The sequence below is a fragment of the Schistocerca nitens genome, chromosome 12 (genome assembly GCF_023898315.1).
Source record: "Schistocerca nitens isolate TAMUIC-IGC-003100 chromosome 12, iqSchNite1.1, whole genome shotgun sequence".
Lineage (NCBI taxonomy): Eukaryota > Metazoa > Arthropoda > Insecta > Orthoptera > Acrididae > Schistocerca > Schistocerca nitens.
Window position 1 is genome coordinate 3658150 of NC_064625.1, and position 18203 is coordinate 3676352.

The 18203-nt window shown below is 47.9% G+C and overlaps 1 protein-coding gene across 3 annotated transcripts in view; it reads right to left on the reverse strand.

The window, feature by feature from the left end:
• LOC126215255 (fasciclin-1) overlaps positions 1–18203 on the reverse strand; it is a 662934-nt gene that overhangs the window by 350448 nt on the left and 294283 nt on the right. The gene's annotated exons all lie outside the window — the stretch shown is intronic.

The following is an 18203-nucleotide window of genomic DNA, read 5'->3' on the forward strand; positions in this document are numbered from 1 at the left end:
CCTGTCGGGGGGGAAACGGTGGAAGTGGATCAGGCGTGAAGGCTGTGAGAGACGGGAACACGGCAGAGCAGGCAGAATTCCAGAGGCGGGGCGGGGCCACGCCAGGAGATAAGGAATTCCTGGGGAGGCTGGGCCGGAGGCAGCGGCAAAGGCAGCTCAAAGCCTGGGGAATCCCCCCACCCCGGACTGCCGCGCCGGGAATTTCCCGCAGGACTTTGGAACTCGGAGAGAGATGTAGGGGGCGGCGGCGGCAGCAGAGGAACGCCATCCCAATCTGTGCCCTGCCCTGCGCTGCCATTAAACACAGGAGCCAGCCACCAGAACAGAAACCGAGCGGCCCAGGCCCAGCTGTTTGTCTCTGGACACTACAGGGCACGTCACCGCCTTGCCTGAGGCAGGGGCCAGCCTGCGGCCGCCGAACCGTACGACACTCGGCAGGGTGCGCCTGTACGCACGCCAGCGGCTGGCTGTACGTCACTTGACAGCTGTGTGACACACAGCTCCTACACAACAGGCTGAGTCGTCCGTCACCTTCTCTGAGGATTCGCCACTGTTTACCTTCTTAGCGGTTAACGTCTTCACGCAACTTCTTACAAAGTATCTCGTATGTACCAAGTGTACAGAACACTGTAATGTTTGTACATATATTTAGGATGCCCTTTTCATCCAACAGAAAAACTGAAATGTATTATTACATGGCTACAGATATGTAGGCTAAGAACTTGCGTGCTTGTTGACAGACATGAAATAGCCACACCAGACGGGACCCTAAAATTCCACAAAACCAAATTCTGTTTAGAGTTCCTATCGCTATAGTTCTAATTTTTCTCTAGTGTCTTTTTCCAAAATGACATTTATACTGGACTAACACGTTCTATGGGACAACCATTTTTAAAAACATTTATTCCTTTCCTCAGAATTTTCTTTACGTAATTTTTTCAGTTGTCTTTTCTTTTACGGGTTTCGCAACTACTTTAGACAAGTTTTTAGCAAACCTTCGGTCAGCAACACATTAGCTAGACAGAAATCAGTATTCACACACGTTCATGCAGACAGAAACTAGGATCTTGACTGAGTATCAAGGTCCAATATTAATATGCCACAACAGTGGCGCTAATGAAAATTTAATTTTGTGGATTAAGCGCCCAACATCCACTCCTCACAGCGTTAACCTAACCATAGCGACAACTGAAAGGTCATATCACTCTGAAGCTTCTAGAATTCTAACTTGCATGACCTTTGCCCTAGAAATACTTTTAAGTACACTTACCGTTCAAAAATTTGTTTCTTGAATTGTCGTCATAACTTTATTCATTGAAGGTTATGCTACTTGTACAGATTCCCTCACAATGACCCGTGCACTGTAGAAAATATCTGAATTATCAGTCGACCTACCGTACCTACATGCTCGATTATGTTTGGCTGCTTGTTCAGGACAGCTCACACGAAAACCAGAAACTTCAGGACTTGAACTACTATCTTGTGGCCCAGTGGCTCGATAACAAGCAAATAGCAGGAGGTATGTGGAACTGAACCACCGCACTAACAACGTCTCTGAAAATGGAACCGAAGAATAAACACACCACAATGAAAAATGATTTCAAAGCAGAAAAAAAGGACAGAGTTAGGGATGTAAAAGATGGAAACTAACTTTCGGACTTTCCTGGCTCATTAAAAATCATTTAAATCAAAACATCTCGACACATTCGGGCTTATTTACTTATTAGTATTAATGCCCGTATCATGTAATACAGTGCATCGTGTAAAGTAAAGTAACATGACACATGCCACGTCGTAAAACATGACACACCGTGTCATTACAGTTTAGGATGCATGCGTCCCTACTCTGGGACACTTCCTACTGTACATGCGTCCCACTCGCTAGAAGCGCATATGTAAATTTGTGTGTGTTCTTACAGCCTTCAACATACATGTAACAAGCAGTGGGTCTGGACGAAAAATGCTCCCCTTTGGGAAAAAAAAAATCACTCTCCCTCCAACACAATAATCAAAAGAATTGTTTTCCCCCAGAAACAAATCCAACCATAGAAATTTTATACCACGTCTTGTTCCATGACACCTATGCTCTTCAGCCATATGACATATATTGTTTACTATGATTGCAAATCATCTGAATTTTGGCACAGTGTCAGGGACTTTAACCTACAAATCGCAGAATGGAGGTGTGCCAACAGCTCGTAGCTGAGAGAGCTCGCTGCGCTGGGGAAGTAGGGTTAGCTTAAACATGCGCAAAGATGGCTCTGAGCACTATGGGACTCAACATCTTAGGTCATAAGTCCCCTAGAACTTAGAACTACTTAAACCTAACTAACCTAAGGACATCACACACATCCATGGCCGAGGCAGGATTCGAACCTGCGGCCGTAGCAGTCCCGCGGTTCCGGACTGCAGCGCCAGAACCGCTAGACCACCGCGGCCGGCGCGCAAAGATGTACAGATGCTTTGATTTAAATGCGTTTGAAGGTACCAGACAAGTCCGAAACCTCATTCCCTTCTTTTACAACCCTAACTCTGCCCACGACATATTCACCTTTCTTGTGCTATGATACGAGCATTTTTGACTGTGGTTCCCGAGTTTTGCTCTATCACGATTTTGACTTTAGACCGCCACAGCTTGGGAATCGTCGTAGATTTTCCTTGACTCGGCTGACAAATGATCCGGTTGGAACCATGTTGTTTGTATCGTGGGTACAACAAACAACCTTGAATTACATATATTTTTCTATCTTCTTACAAAATTTGCACCGATTCGCAAAAGCCTCAAACACGGGAACATGCGCTTGCTTCAAAAACCACAAAGAAAAACGCATTTTTTTGAACGTAAAACTAGAAAGACGCTAGATTTCTGAAATCGAGACGGCCGTTTTGTCGTAAGAATGCGTTTTTAATTTGTGTGATACACTTGAAACCATTTCTCCTCATTCATCGAAGAACGAATTTTTGCGTGGAAGATTTAGCTATTCTTTCAACCACCGCATGTAAGGAATGAAGATTATTCGACTAAAAATTTTCGTTTTGAAATTATCCATTTATCTACCTTCGTGCCGAGTTCGCACCGATTCGTAGGAGGACAAAGTACAGAAATGGCGTGCTTCAGAAACGTTCCAGATGTGTCTTTGCATATACAGTCCGAGCGGCGCACATGCAAATGGTGTCGTTGGCTGAGCATTGGTTTAAGTCCAATTAAGACGTTTTGCAGAAGGAGCTGATGGATTCGCACAATTTTCCTGGGCGGCTGCTCTGGTTCCTCGTTCGAACCTTGCTTAACATCCTGTAACGTAGCTACAGTAAGACAGACGTTGCAGCTGCTATACTCGTGGCCCCTGGTCCTGGTTAAGCTACAAACTTTTTACCCAATGTGCGCAACTCAAATAGTAGCCGAGCGCCAGGGCCCCCGCAAAGGACGATTGTGCGCGCCGCGACCTTTTCGGACATACTTGTTAGAGCGCTTCCGCGCTCCACTCAGCATTATCTTTACCTTTTTATTTGCTCCTGGCACAATTAGTTTTTATTTGTACTGATTTTCATTCCATAAGTTTTTCCTTTAGCATCAGTAGTATCCGCCTGTTGCTAGGAGGACCATTTCGTCTGCACACGTCAAATACCACCATCTTCTTCCTTCAGTTTTTACCGTAATGTCATCTAGGGCCGGCCAGTGTGGCCGAGCGGCTGTAGGCGCTTCAGTCTGGAACCGCGCGACCGCTACGGTCGCAGGTCCGAATCCTGCCTCGGGCATGGGTGTGTGTGTGATGTCCTTAGGTTAGTTAGGTTTAAGTAGTTCTAAGTCTAGGGGACTGATGACCTCAGATTGTAAGTCCCACAGTGCTCAGAGCCATTTGATTTTGTCATCTAGAGGGCAGTGGCGAATCATATTTTCTAAGTATAGACTGAAAATGATACGAGCGAGACACAGCAGCCCTTACTTCTCTCCTTAATTTTATCCAATTTATACTTTCTCCCATCACTTTCACTGACACTTTTCGATGTAAATATAGCGAGTTTATAAGTCGTCTACTTTCCCAGGCTAATGCCGTTTCCCTCACTATAGCTGCAAGCTTATCCTAAGCCAAAACTTTGATACATTCGTACGCATCGGAAGCTAAGAAGCAGCTGTAGACTGTTCGAGTGTTGTAATACGAACGGAAAAGAAACAGAAATGGTTCATTCGCGAATCTCTTCCGAAGGAAATGGTCGCTTACTTCTTCGGTTACGCCTGACATGCGGCGACTGCTGCTTTATGGAACAATGGCCGGCGCTCCGTGGTACACGACGGGGCAGTCAGTCCGACATAAAGCCGTGCGAGAAGTCGCGACAGGCGGCCGAGAGCGGCTGCCCGTTCTCTACTGGCAGGGAGAAACACCCGACTAACGCCTCGCCGTCAGCATTCGCCTGATTTAACGCCTAACGACCTCTTTTTGTTGCCTTGTGTAGAATAAAAATGGATCGACATAAATTTTTATCAGCTTAAGAAGCTATTGAATATATCCTAAACTAATGCACGAGGGGCAATCAACGAGTTATTCAAGACTTATTTTCTCAAAGTCAGTGCGTTTTATTCAGTATTCCAGTACACCATATTACTCCTCACTCTTTTGGGTACAAAACTATATCCAACATCATCTGCGTCTAATGCAAGGACCTTACAGCACTCTACTGGCAGCTTCCGCACGCCCTCGTGGTGCCACTCCATTGATCGACGCGAGAGCCGACGTCCTGGAGCATGTGTAACCTCCCCATCTTCCACGTACTGCTTCCCGCAGAGAGCATCCCTCACTGGGGCAAACGGATGGAAGTGTTGTGTGTAGGCGCTGAGGTACGGAGAGGGCACACAACTGGCGGACGAGTGTGTCAGAACTACTAGCTGTGCCGCGATGTGTTTGTTTGGGATTCGTTGATCAACTGCCGTGAGAGTGTCCGCACGTTCCAACGGAGCTGTGTGTAGCCGGGCGGCACGCGGGAGACCAGGCGGGTCTGCTGAGACGATGATAGAGGCGCCCCGCCCAACGACTCACCGTGCTTTTGTTCACTAGGAAGTGTCCGCAGACGTTCTGCGAGCGCCTACGAAGATCTGCGCTGCTTTGGTTTTCCGCCAAAAGAAACTCGAGTCAGAGCTCTCTGCTTGGAACGCAACTCCGTGACAGACGCCATTTTGAAGGCTACGCACAGCGCCGCACCTGCCGGAACTTCACGAAACTACAGGGGGCAAGTGGGAATATTCCACGATGGCCCACTACAAATTCCGCACTGTTTTCAACCAAAATCGGGCAAGATGAAATGTGCGTTACAATACTTACTGAACGTCCCTCGTATTCGACGCACACGAACATCATGGTTCGAAAGCAAGCTGAAGTGTACGAATTTTAAACGCTAATATTTGCAGAAACATTAATAGGATTCGCACAAAAAGAAATTAAAAAAACCTTTTGTTTCATTGTTCTTGTCAAAACTTAAAAAAGGCAACCGTGGCTTGCGCGTCTTCGGTTCCGCAGTGATGCCGCTAGCCATTTCGGTGTGGCCGTCCGCTGGCCTTCAGCGCCGCATATGGCGGAGCGGACGCACAATTTCACAGCGGATGGACGGACGGCTGGCTCGACCCATCCCACACAACTGAGTACCGTCTCCTCCAGGGGTGGACGGCCTGGAGAACCAGTCAACTGGAGCGACGTGCGTGGAGGACCGGCGCTGGGTGTGCACCGGTCCGTGAAGCGCGCGCGAGAGCTAGAGAGAGAGAGAGACGGGGACGGATTTCCCCGGATATAACAAAAACGGACACAGTATTCCGCGCCTGGCCGGAAATAGACCCCCGGGCAGGCAATGAATAATTCAGCCGTCCAGAGCGGGGCGGCTAACTGGAGCGTTAATACCCACAGGCGTCCACGGTGTCACGCGAGCAGAAAGGGCGCCGCCAGCTATCGATCGCGGGACTCCTGCCAGCGGGGACACTCGTACAACAGGGCTGCACGAGAACTGGAGAGAGGAAAGAAAGCAATGCCGAGACGAACAGAAAAAATCACTATGCAAACTGTAGACTTGTACGGGACACCGTTCCTCACAAGCGACTTCTAATCAAGCTGCGGACCTATGGGCTATCGTCTCAGGAAGGTCGCAGTTCGTAGTAATAGACGGCAAATCGTCGAGTAAAACTGAAGTGATATCAGGTGTTCCCCAGGGAAGCGTCCTGGGACCTCTGCTGTTCCTGATCTATATAAATGACCTCGGTGACAGTTCTCTTAGGTTGTTCGCAGACGATGCTGTAATTTACCGTCTAGTAAGGTCATCCGAAGACCAGTATCAGTTGCAAAGCGATTTAGAAAAGATTGCTGTATGGTGTGGCAGGTGATCCACACGAGTTCCAAAAGAAATCCGTTGGAATTCGATTACTCGATAAATAGTACAATTCTCGAGGCTGTCAATTCAACTAAGTACCTGGGTGTTAAAATTACGAACAACTTCAGTTCGAAAGACCACATAGATAATATTGTGGGGAAGGCGAGCCAAAGGTTGCGTTTCATTGGCAGGACACTTAGAAGATGCAACAAGTCCACTAAAGAAACTACACTCGTTCGTCCTCTGTTAGAATATTGCTGCGCGGTGTGGGATCCTTACCAGGTGGGATTGACGGAGGACATCGAAAGGGTGCAAAAAAGGGCAGCTCGTTTTGTATTATCACGTAATAGGGAAGAGTGTGGCAAATATGATACGCGAGTTGGGATGGAAGTCATTAAAGCAAAGACGTTTTTCGTCGCGGCGAGATCTATTTACGAAATTTCAGTCACCAACTTTCTCTTCCGAATGCGAAAATATTTTGTTGAGCCCAACCTACATAGGTAGGAATGATCATCAAAATAAAATAAGAGAAATCAGAGCTCGAACAGAAAGGTTTAGGTGTTCGTTTTTTCCGCGCGCTGTTCGGGAGTGCAATGGTAGAGAGATAGTGTGATTGTGGTTCGACGAACCCTCTGCCAAGCACTTAAATGTGAATTGCAGAGTAGTCATGTAGATGTAGATATTAGAAGATTTCTCAGCCCGTGCTGACGAAGAGCTACTTGCCACGGAGTAACTTCTCTGTACTGGCATGAAGTCTGTGTTAAATCAGCCGGCACCTAAGGTCAGGAGTAGCGACAAATGGACTACTGCCTGCACGCGGAGACGCCAAAGCGCTCCACTATTCGTGGCGATAGTAAATTGCTTTCAAGTCTGTTTCCGATAAAAACCACTTATAATATCTGAAATGCACATGTGGTATACATTTATATGGTGTGTAAGGTTGTCAAAAATACCCTCAATTTAATATGAACGGACAGACCTTATTTTTTTAATTTTTTGAAATGGATCGAATTTCGACTACACAGTTTGAAATTGGTGCGGCCATTTCTCGAAAAAACTACTCAATACATGAAGTACTTTGTTTTGTTGATTACCGGGATTAGCCGAGCGGTCTGAGGCGCTGCAGTCATGGACTGTGTGGCTGGTCCCGGCGGAGGTTGGAATCCTCCCTCGGGCATGGGTGTCTCTGTTTGTCCTTAGGATAATTTAGGTTAGGTAGTGTGTAAGCTTAGGGACTGATGACGTTAGCAGTCAAGTCCCATAACATTTCACACACATTTGAACATTTTTTTGAGGCGTAATACGACCCAGATTGTCGATAACCGCACCAAAAATGTTGGCGACGAAGTGAGGGATTCTGCTGCCTCTACAACAAAATAAAGGACGACGCAAGGGGGTGCGCAAGCAGCAGAATAGCTGAAGTGAAGACGACAAGGTCTGGACAACAGAAGTTCTCGAATTGAGGGACAAGTTTTCGGTAACGTACTGAAGTAAATCATGGACTGGGAAAAACCGGCAAAGAGCGGGACCGATGCATCCGAGATGCCGTGTTGCACGCTGATGCCGAAGATCGGCTTGTAAGAAGTGAGGAGGTTCTCCGCAGAATGGACGAGGAGGAGAACACGCCGAGAGCACTGACAGGGAGAAGGGACAGCACAATAGGGCACGTGTTAAGACGGCACGAAACGACGCGAACGGTACTAGAGGGAGACGTAGAGGGCGAAGAGAGGTACAGCCGACAAACAACCAATCAAGGTGAGGAAGTTGGCACAAAACCAGCGGGGACGCTCATGATTCAAAAACAAAATAAAAGTACACAAATAATAAATCGCTCGCTCGGATGTCTTCACAGCTTCGTACCGTACTGTTTGGTATCTATAACGTCCCTTTTTTATTGATTTTCTCAACATTCAAGTCTTAACACGTTTAAAGTCTCTATTTCCTACGGAAACAACGCAAGTCAAAAGCAAGTTGTTAGTTTTAGTCTGGGCCGGAGTTACGTCCACAACTCTGCGGCACAACGGTTTGAACAGCGCAAGTGGCGACACAGTGGGAACTGCACGCCGGCAGTACATGCCCGACACACACACACACACACAGAGAGAGAGAGAGAGAGAGAGAGAGAGAGAGAGAGAGAGAGAGAGAGAGAGCCATGCCACTGGCGTCTGGGGAGGAGACGTCGCCCTCTCTGATCTGGACGGCAGTGTACGTCTTTTCGAGCCGGTGATTTAGCGTACGGTACGATGCGAAATGAATTAGATTTACATATTTTACAAATGCCGTGTTATCAATTCTGCACTGAGATCTCAGGCGAGGAACTTTTTTTGCAGTCTTAAGCAGTATGGCTCCCACGCACGAAACATATGCACGTTTAGCGAAGTTACGTACACGAGATACTCTCTTCCACTGGCTGGGGCAATACGCAGCAGGTCCAGTGCATCCTTCAGTAACATTCCTAACAACGTTCACGTCACATGCAAATATGGACTGCGAAAGGCAGTCAGCTTTGTTACTCTAAGTATCGTCAAACAAGGATGAACATGCCTTAAAAATTTCAAGGATGCCAATTAAAACAAATCTTAATACACACAACTCCTCATGCCTTCGCAAGTCGCAAAACGTAGCAACGGACCAATCAGTGATGTACTAACCATTCGAGATCTGCATCTACGTCATTGCTCTGCTATTCAGAATGAAGTGCCTGGTAGAGGGTTCAATGAACCACCTTCGAGCTGTCTCTCTACCATTCCAGACGGCGCGCGGGGAAAACGAGCACTAACATTTTTCTGTGCGAGTCCTGATTTATTTTATCGTCATGATCATTTCTCCCTATATAGCTGGGTGCCAACAGAATGTTTTCGCAAAAGATCTCGTCAGAAAGAGCAACGCCTTTGTTTTAATGATTGCCGCTCCAATTCACACATCATGTCTGTGGCACTATGTCCCCTATTTCGCAATAATGCAAAAGGAGCTGCCCTTCTTTGTACTTTTTCGATGGCATTCGTCAGTCCGCCTGATGTGGATCCCACACCGCACAGCATTACTCCAGAATAGGGCGGACAAGCGTGGTGTAAGCAGTCTCTTTAGTGGACTTGTTGCAGCTTCTAAGTGTTCTGCCAATGAATCGCAGTCTTTGGTTTGCTCTACCCACAATATTATCAATGTGATCGTTCCAATTTAGGTTATTTGTACTGAATCTTGGAACCGCTACATGGAAAAACCATCGGACCAGTAAGTTTAGGTAGCCGGTATCACTGTTCACCGGTGACAATCTTTCCAACTGAACTGCAAATTAATTAAAGTATTGAAATATATTCGCAAATCGGAAATGCGGCAACCACGAGAGCTATACAATGTACCGCAGAAGAACGAAAGTTTGCACTGTACTGGCACTCGAACCAGGATCCCCGGTTTACTCGAGCCGCCGCCTTAGTCGCTCGGATGTCCCAGCAGGCTTCACGGACAGTTCGCTATGTTCCAGTCAGTGAGTGTCTGCTTCCCGTACTGCTCACACAATTACGCGATTCCCGCACATGGAGACACTTATTTAGTTTCCTCCTGAGGTTGGCTCGGTTTTGGCACGAAATTCATTAGGGCAGTGTGTGTATTTAGCAGTGTCTGTAAAGATTTTTGCATGCATGTCCGAATGACCTTAGCATCGAACGTTGCAGACACTGCACTAACGCAGAGTAAAATAAGAAAGAAAAATAATAATGAGGAAACTGGCATGGATATTAGGTGCACGGAATGTTGAGGTAACATTCGCCAAAAAGCAGTAGCATCATCGCGGGAGAGTTACTACACAAAATTCCGACTTGTGACCGACAATCAGCGATTCTGAGCTGACCTGCACGTCTTCCCACCATTGTACCGTCCTGCACATTGTAGGGGAATAACACTTGCTTCCATATAACCGGAAGAAAAAGATCTCAAAATACTCGATCGACACAGAGGAGATGCATGTTTCCTGTATCTAAACTAGTGTAAGGAAAAACTGAATAAATTCGAGGGAGGAAATATTCGCAGCGCGCTTACAAACAAGAAGAGAGGAATTCTTAGGATCGATTACTTCTAATCTAGAAGAACAATAACAATTGAGCACGCGTGATTTGAGTTCTCGTGTCTGGGACCCCAGCCAGAGGTTACTGAGACGTGTGATCGGCACGCAGGTGTTGCGGAAATGGCCCGTGAATTCAGTTCGCTGGCAAAATTTAGGGAAGCGGCATCTGCGATTCTACCGCCGCCAAGGGCCCGGTGACAGGAGAGGAAGAGAAGTCACTGCTCGTACCGGAGTGTGTGGAAGGTCGTGTTTGCCTCGCTGCGTTTGCGTGTGGAAATGGGAAGGGAATGACCCGTAGCGGTACAAGGCACCCTCCGCTGTGCACCGTGCTGTGGCTGTACATGTGGGTTACCCGCCGCTAGCCAGCCAGCAGCCAGTAGAGGCGGTCACTCGGTGACGGATGGAAGAACAATTCCCCGTGTACGGGTGCAGTTGTGGAGGACGCAGCTGGCTCCGCCGCCGAACACTACGACCTCCGGCCCTGCTGCCTGGTGGTTCCTCGGAATGGGAAGAAACGACAGCTTAAAATCGATAACAGTATTTTAGTTCTACAAACCGGCATTTTTCTGTATTTGTTTGACCCCGACTGTAACCGGTGTTTTCTACCTTTTACTAATAAACGAGTAAGAAAAGCGTAGTGCCGACTGGCGAAAGCAGCAGTCCTACAGTTTTCCGTTTTTAAATAAATATGTTAAAAAAGCAGTAATTTTGATCTGGAGAATATGCATTGGTTTGAAATATTACGTTAGTACAGAAAACGGAAAGAGCGATCAGCGCTGTTTTAACAACAGTGCCGAAACGAGCAACGAACTCGTGAAATAACAACTGGTAGCACATTGCTCAGACAGCGATGTCCCTGCTGCCTAAGGCCTGAGGCACGCGTGCTCCGTACGGCGGTTTCTCGCTGTCCTCTCCGGCCATCCGCTGTACTGCAGAATCGCGGCTACACTGTGTGGAAATGTTTTCACGAAGTGGCGTAGCAAAGAAGTACAGTACTTCATTTGCTTTACAAGGTTAAAGATTTCTGTACCATTTCTGTGACATAATAAGAGAGGAAGGAAATTATGTCAACAGTAATGGATTAAAAACTTCAAACAGTTCATTCAGTGAAAAGAGGAAGTAGCTCATCTGCAGCCTGTGACTACGTATCTGCTCGTAGACCTGGAAAACGGCTGACAGACTTCTTCAGTGTCGGTTTTCACCCTTCAGCACTGACTGCTTGTAATGCGCAAACAGTGGTACGGTCCCCGATTGCAACACGGTTCTTCAGCAGAGCGTCAAACAATCAGAATCAGTAGGAGTGTGCTGATGATTTTCTGCGTATTCAGAACTGAATTGCCGCAGTATGAGCAGTGACTTAGTGTTTGGAAAATGCCACGGTGCTGGCGGCGGTACGGAAGCCGCGGCAGAACGCTACTCAAGTGTAGCGACCGCCTACACGTGGACACACTGGTTTTTCTTTTTATTTCCCTTTTTCATTCAATATTTTGGTTGTATGTATCTTGAAGCTAAGAGAGTCAACTTTTTCAACCGTCGTTCCATTTCTACAGGTAATAACAGGCATAAAAAACCGAAAACGGGTTATTTCAGAAACCTGTTGTTTTGAGCGGTCTTGACAGTCAGGTTAAACTAGTGCAGCAGACGATATAACCGAGAAGCAGCTGCTTCGTTCAGCAACGTCCGTACTCCTTGGTGCCGCCTGCCGCTCTCAGGGCCGCACCCGGTGTGGGGTGGGTGGGTGGCGGCGCCGGGCGCCGGGCGCCCATCGATTATCGGGGAGGACACGGCAGCCCGCGGCGACTCCACGGACGTACGAGGCGAGCTGCACGGGCGGACAATGGCTGTCGATACGCGCCTCAGCAGCGGACGGTCTCCGTGCTCACTAGGCAACGCCCTCACCCTCTGAGCTAGCCGGCCGCCACGCGCTCACTCGCGGCTCTACCGCCTCTCCAGCTTGACGGAACTCCTCGCGCATACCTCTGGCCCCGCACTCCTAGAACTGCGGCGACGGCTCAGGCGCAGGGTAGCGGAATATCTCCACATTCCGTCCCGGTGCGGCACTCAGTTTTAATCGGCTAGGGAATCCGCTGACTAGCGGAGCGCACACCTCACATTGCTACATTCGCTGACAGAAGTTCTCACCGATAACATTCTTTTCGGGTCTGCAGCCGGATCACAGAGTCACCTGGAAGATGGATCGACCGCCGACATCTCGTGTGGAGACGCACGGCACGACCCCGCTGCAGACACGACGACAATGGCACCGCCTGATACTGCGTGGAACGTATTACGTACTCACAACAAGAGTCTTGCACTTGGCCGCCAAAGCGAAAGGTCCTGAGTTCGAGTTTCCGTCCAGCGCACAGTTTTAATCTGCCAGCAACTTTCGTGAGTTATTACCCGAAGCACGTGAATAAAAATAAAGAGCACATGGAGTGAAAATGAAAATATCTAGAACAATAAGAATGTTTATAAAGAAGAAATACGGTGAAAGCGAGACGTCTAGGCGGTCGCTACACTTAATTAGCTTTCTGCCACGGCTGTCGTACCGCAGCCAGCACCGCGGCACTTTGCAAACACTAGATCCCTCCTTATAATGCGGCAATTCAGTTCTGAAACCGGATCTACATCTACAGCCATACTGCGCAAAGTACTTTGAAGAGCATGGAGCAGAGTACTTTTCATTGTTCTACTTGTAAAGATTTCTCCCCGCTCCATTCGCGTATGGAGTTCACAAAGTATGGCTGCTTAGATTCCTCGTACGCAATGAAATTCGTCTGGACCTCGTGGTCTCTGCTCCCGAACAGACAACTACTTACGGGATTGTAGTATGTTCGTAGAATCCTCATTTAGTACTAGTAGCTGGTTTTAGATTGAGCTTGGTTCTCGAATACCGACTTTTCCTGTTGGCTATCGTGTCGGGTGAACGGCACTGGTGGGTACCTTTACTCACACAACCTACAGCTATGAGCGTACAGAACTTCCTCACCATTTAACTTACACGCACCGTATCGAACTCCGAAAGTCTTCACGTAAATACTTCAATAACAGACACTAAGTGGCGAGAAAAGGTTCTTGGAATCAGACGTTTCTACCAGACGCAGTATTTAAAATATTTATGTTCATAGGAAACGGCCCTATAACGTGTGAAGTTGATTTTCAGTAGAGCTACATCAGTGTTTACACGCCTGCACTACTACTCTCGAGTTAGCAACTCAGTTCCCGGTTCGGTCCGGTCGCCGTAAAAAAGTGGGGGACTGTCTGCGCAACGCACGAACAGAAACAAATCCTCGTAACGAAAGAATTTGAAATTTTACGCTCTTGGGGAAATACACAATCGACAGAGACACTCTGCAAGATGCCATCCTCACCACTTCACCAACAGGGCTGGGTCGCTCGATGGCAGGAGTCAGCTCTCTCGCCATGTTGGCCAACTACGCAGTTCCAGAGAGATGCCTCCACACAGCCTTTCCCATCACGACGGTGCCCCACCGCGGTATCGTGCGGATTTTACCACATTTCTCAATGAGACGGTGGATAACAAGTGGCCTGTGGCAAGAAATGGGCTACTGTTTCGAGCTACATACGGTGCCCGCATTGAACTGTGCCAAGATACACAGATCCTGTGCACAGTGTTGGACAAATCCAGTTTTAAGCCTTAGCAGGTAGTGAAATATGAACAAATGTTTTTGTATGCCCCTCAGGCCGGACCTGCAGCTGCAGCCGCCTGCTACACTGTGTGTGTGTGCAGACAGCGCGCCCGCCCGCGCCTCGCTCTGCAGACGACGCGGCGGCCGCCACGGCACTGCTCCCACACAGACGCGACTCAGGGTCAGCTGCGCGGCGGACCTGCTGCACCCTCACTGACACGGTGAGACAGGCGGCGTCCATCACGGCTGCCTTCGTCTCCCGTGGGCCAGACAAACCTTTGACAACTAGCGCTGCCCTTCTGCATACGTTGGATGTCCCCCGTGTCTTCTATTTGGTACGGGTGGCTCACGCTTCAGCAGTACTGCAGGACGCGGCGCACGAGTGACTGCATTCGCCTGGTACTCTACCAATAAACCAAACCCTGCCACAAGCCTTGCCTACGACTGCATCCGTGTCGTCGTCGGTTTCGTAGCCGGCCGCTGCGACCGAGCGATTCTAGGCGCTTCAGTCCGGAACCGCGCCGATGCTACGGTCGCAGGTTCGAATCCTGCCTAGGGCATGTGTGTGTGATGTCCTTAGGTTACTTAGGTATAAGTACTTCTAAGGCTAGGGGACTAATGACCTCAGATGTTAAGTCCGATAGTGCTTAGAGCCATTTGAACCATTTTGGTTTCATATCTCTAAAAGCTATGTATAGTCACCAAAGCGCTGACTAGGTTCCTGGCGGAAAAGTCATTGACTGAGTGGAAAATAACTTCATTAATCCAGTATTACGAGATTCGACGTCTGCCATCATCAGACATCCTGGAACCTCAGGGAACGACTGGATATGTTGTAGTGGTAACAACCATGGGGAACGATAACAACGTGTAACTATTATCTCCAGCATACCTGACGATGACAGATGTCGAAACGCGTAGTACTGGATTGATGAAGTCGTTTTCCATTCCGTCAATGACTTTTCCCCCAGCGACCTATTCAACATTTTACAGACTAGACACATTTTTCAACGTGTTCGCACAACTTCTTCGTGATTATCTCACGCCTATATCGACTTTTCTCTACAAATTGCACATTCAGGCGTCTGTAACAACTGACCGGATCCAACTCAACTCGTAGTCATAAGATACAATATTGTTTTCTTTTTCCTGAAGAAAATTTTATATTTGAAGCTAGCTCTCAATCTTTGCACTACTGTGAAATAATGTCCTTCATCTCGTTCCATATCTGTGCAGCTTTTACCAGACCACATTTCAGCACAGACAGCTCCACACCTGGCAGGAGTCTGGCGTTACTATTAATACTGCCTGCAACGCCGTTAATATACGACGACGCGAACAAGAAGGGGTCCCGACCCAATTCCCTACCACTAAATTATATCATTGTAAGACACACAGTTCAGAAGATATGACGTCACGAACACTGAGATACGTGAAAAAGTAGCGGTTGCTTAAAACGGCGCACAAGCTGCCCAGCCTGTATTCACCAAGAGTTTCATAATGAGAGCACTGGCCACTTCCGACGAACTTTAAGTACAGTTTCAAGGCTTTTTTTGAACTTGCTCTCGCTTACACGTTTAATGTCAGATATTTAATGCATTAACTCACTTGTCGAGTAATCAGAAGTTTGAAGATATTTTATGCACGGTAGTTGGAGTGTCTGAAGACTCGCAGGGTTCGCTGGTGGTCAGTATTTCGGGACAGTGCACGTGGGGGTGTGCGGGGGCGGGCCGGGGCGGCGCCTATTGATCCGGCGGCGCCTGGAGCCCGGTGTCTGGTGTCTGGTACCGCCAGCCGCCTGGCCGGCGCCGGACACGCAAACAGGGGCGGCGGCGGCGGCGGCGCCACGGGGGCGGCGGCGCTGGAGGCCGTCGATACAGGGGGGTCCGCGGTGCGGCGCCACCCCCGACCCCGGGCGGCCTCGTCCCGTGTGGGCGGCGGGCGCCGCTCCTCACGTCTAAACGAGGGGGCGTGCCGCCCACCACTCGCACCCGGGAGGTCACCAGTTCGACGCCGCGACGGGACATCCTGATTTAGCTCAGCGGCCGTGTGCCTAAACTGCTTAAACCAAACGCCGGAACGGTCCGATTCGAAAGAACACAGCGTATTTCCTTCCCTGTCGCGGCTATCGTCTTCTGCAAGTCACGGAAATTCTGAAACTGGCTGTCAGGGCGTGGCTGTCCATTACCGCTGCCTGCCACACTGACGTCGCGCCGACTTCCGTACGTCTAATCTCAGAGGACAACATTCATATACGTCGACTGACTCTACTTATACGTTCCTATACTGATCTCATTTCGGGAGCACGTGGCACATCGAACTGACAACTGCAATCATCGGGTGTGCATTGGACTGGTCACTTGCCACCAGGAAGCGATAAGCGGTGGCGGTCGGTCGTGGTGTCACAAACCGCGACCGAGCGACGATTCTGAATCGAGTGTTGGAGACATCCTCCAGAATGTTGTCAGCGAAGGGTGCCCAAAGTTTGTCCCGCACACCTCCCCTCGCAACAAAAACGAAGCCTGCCGCAATTTGTTTAAAATGCCAAACACGGACAATTCTTTTCAGTAGAAAAACACGTCACAACACTTTAAGGACGTTTATACCTCTTCTTACATCGGACCTCTATTTCACACACATAGCAGTATATTTATACCACAGTAACCTGACAATTTTAACATAAGAAATAGTAATGAAACCAGCTTAGTGCCCGCTTGATTTGCTCGTGTAGACTGTTTGCCCTGCAGAGACTTTTGTTTCATTTGTTTTTCTTTAATCGAATTTTTATGTTTCTCACAAAATGCATCACCTTCTAAGCTATTCACGCTAATTAAGGCCATACAAGCATGGTGTTTTTCCGAATGTATTTCTGACCAAAAAGCGATTCTGGTGCCTGGAGTCAACAGATCTTCTTAATCATGCCTTTTGCGGTATATAAAGATATTTTCATAGCAACTTTCAACCCCTAACGAATATTTCTTTATATTTAATTTTCATACATTTTACTTTTAACATTTTTTTAACGTAACGAAATATTTTCTTAAAATTTTTCATCTCCTATTACACTGCCTTAGGGCTGAATTCCACAAACACTGAAACACCTATTTCTTTTATTTCTAACCGAGAAGTCAAGTACCGAAGTTCACAGACTTAGCTTTAAAAGTACTTTAGTAGTTCTTCAATATTGATGTCTTTTCAAAAAAAGCTTTCACTTGTCATTTCAGTCCGATAGGGTTTAATGTCCAAAAATGCTGATACACGTATTTATTTATTTCTCACCGAGAAACTAAATACCAATTTTCGGTAAGTCTAGCTTCAAAATTGCCTCAATAGGGACATTTCTCAAAACACCCCTTCGTCTCCTATCTCTCCCCTTCTCCCCCCCCCCCCCCACCCCAGGGTTGGAATTTCGAAAATTTCCTTCTTAGGGAGAGAGGGAGACAGTAGAACAAAGAATGGTATGAATGTACGTAGAGGCAATGTGGGTGAACAGCACCGACCAGTAACTAATAAAACCAATAGCGGTACTTTCACCGCTGCTGTTCGCAGTTCGTGTAGAGGTGGTTGCCGTCGCTGCCCCTCGATCACAGGGTCCCGGCTTCAATTCCCGGGCGAGATCGGAGATCACATTCACTCGTGGACTGACTGACTGCTTGTTTCCTAGGATTTTCATTTCAAAGACGCGCAACTCACCAAAATGGACTCATACGGAATGGCTTTCAAAAAGCGGTCTCCCGAACAATAATGCCATAGCATCACTTTTTCCCTTTTTTTCCGCTACCACCACTGCTGCTGTTGTGCTGCTGCTGCTGCCACTAGTAGTAATAATAATAACAATAATAATGGTGGTGGTGGTGATGGTGGTGATAGTGGCAGATAAAGTATTGACAGGTGTAAAAAAACTTGTATTTTATAATGTAGTGAGTCCTCAGCACGGCCAATTAAGGTGAAATGCATCAGCTAAGAGCACCTAGAGATGAAGCTCTTGTTGCGAAGAACGGTGTAATGAAGTAAAGAGAGGGTACGAGGACACGGCAAAACGTTGTTCCTTCAGCGGATGTATCATTAACTGTATTCTGAAGATGGAGGTGTTACTGAGTTCTGTGATATAATGAGTTCCCGCTACAGAAAGTGACACCCGACAC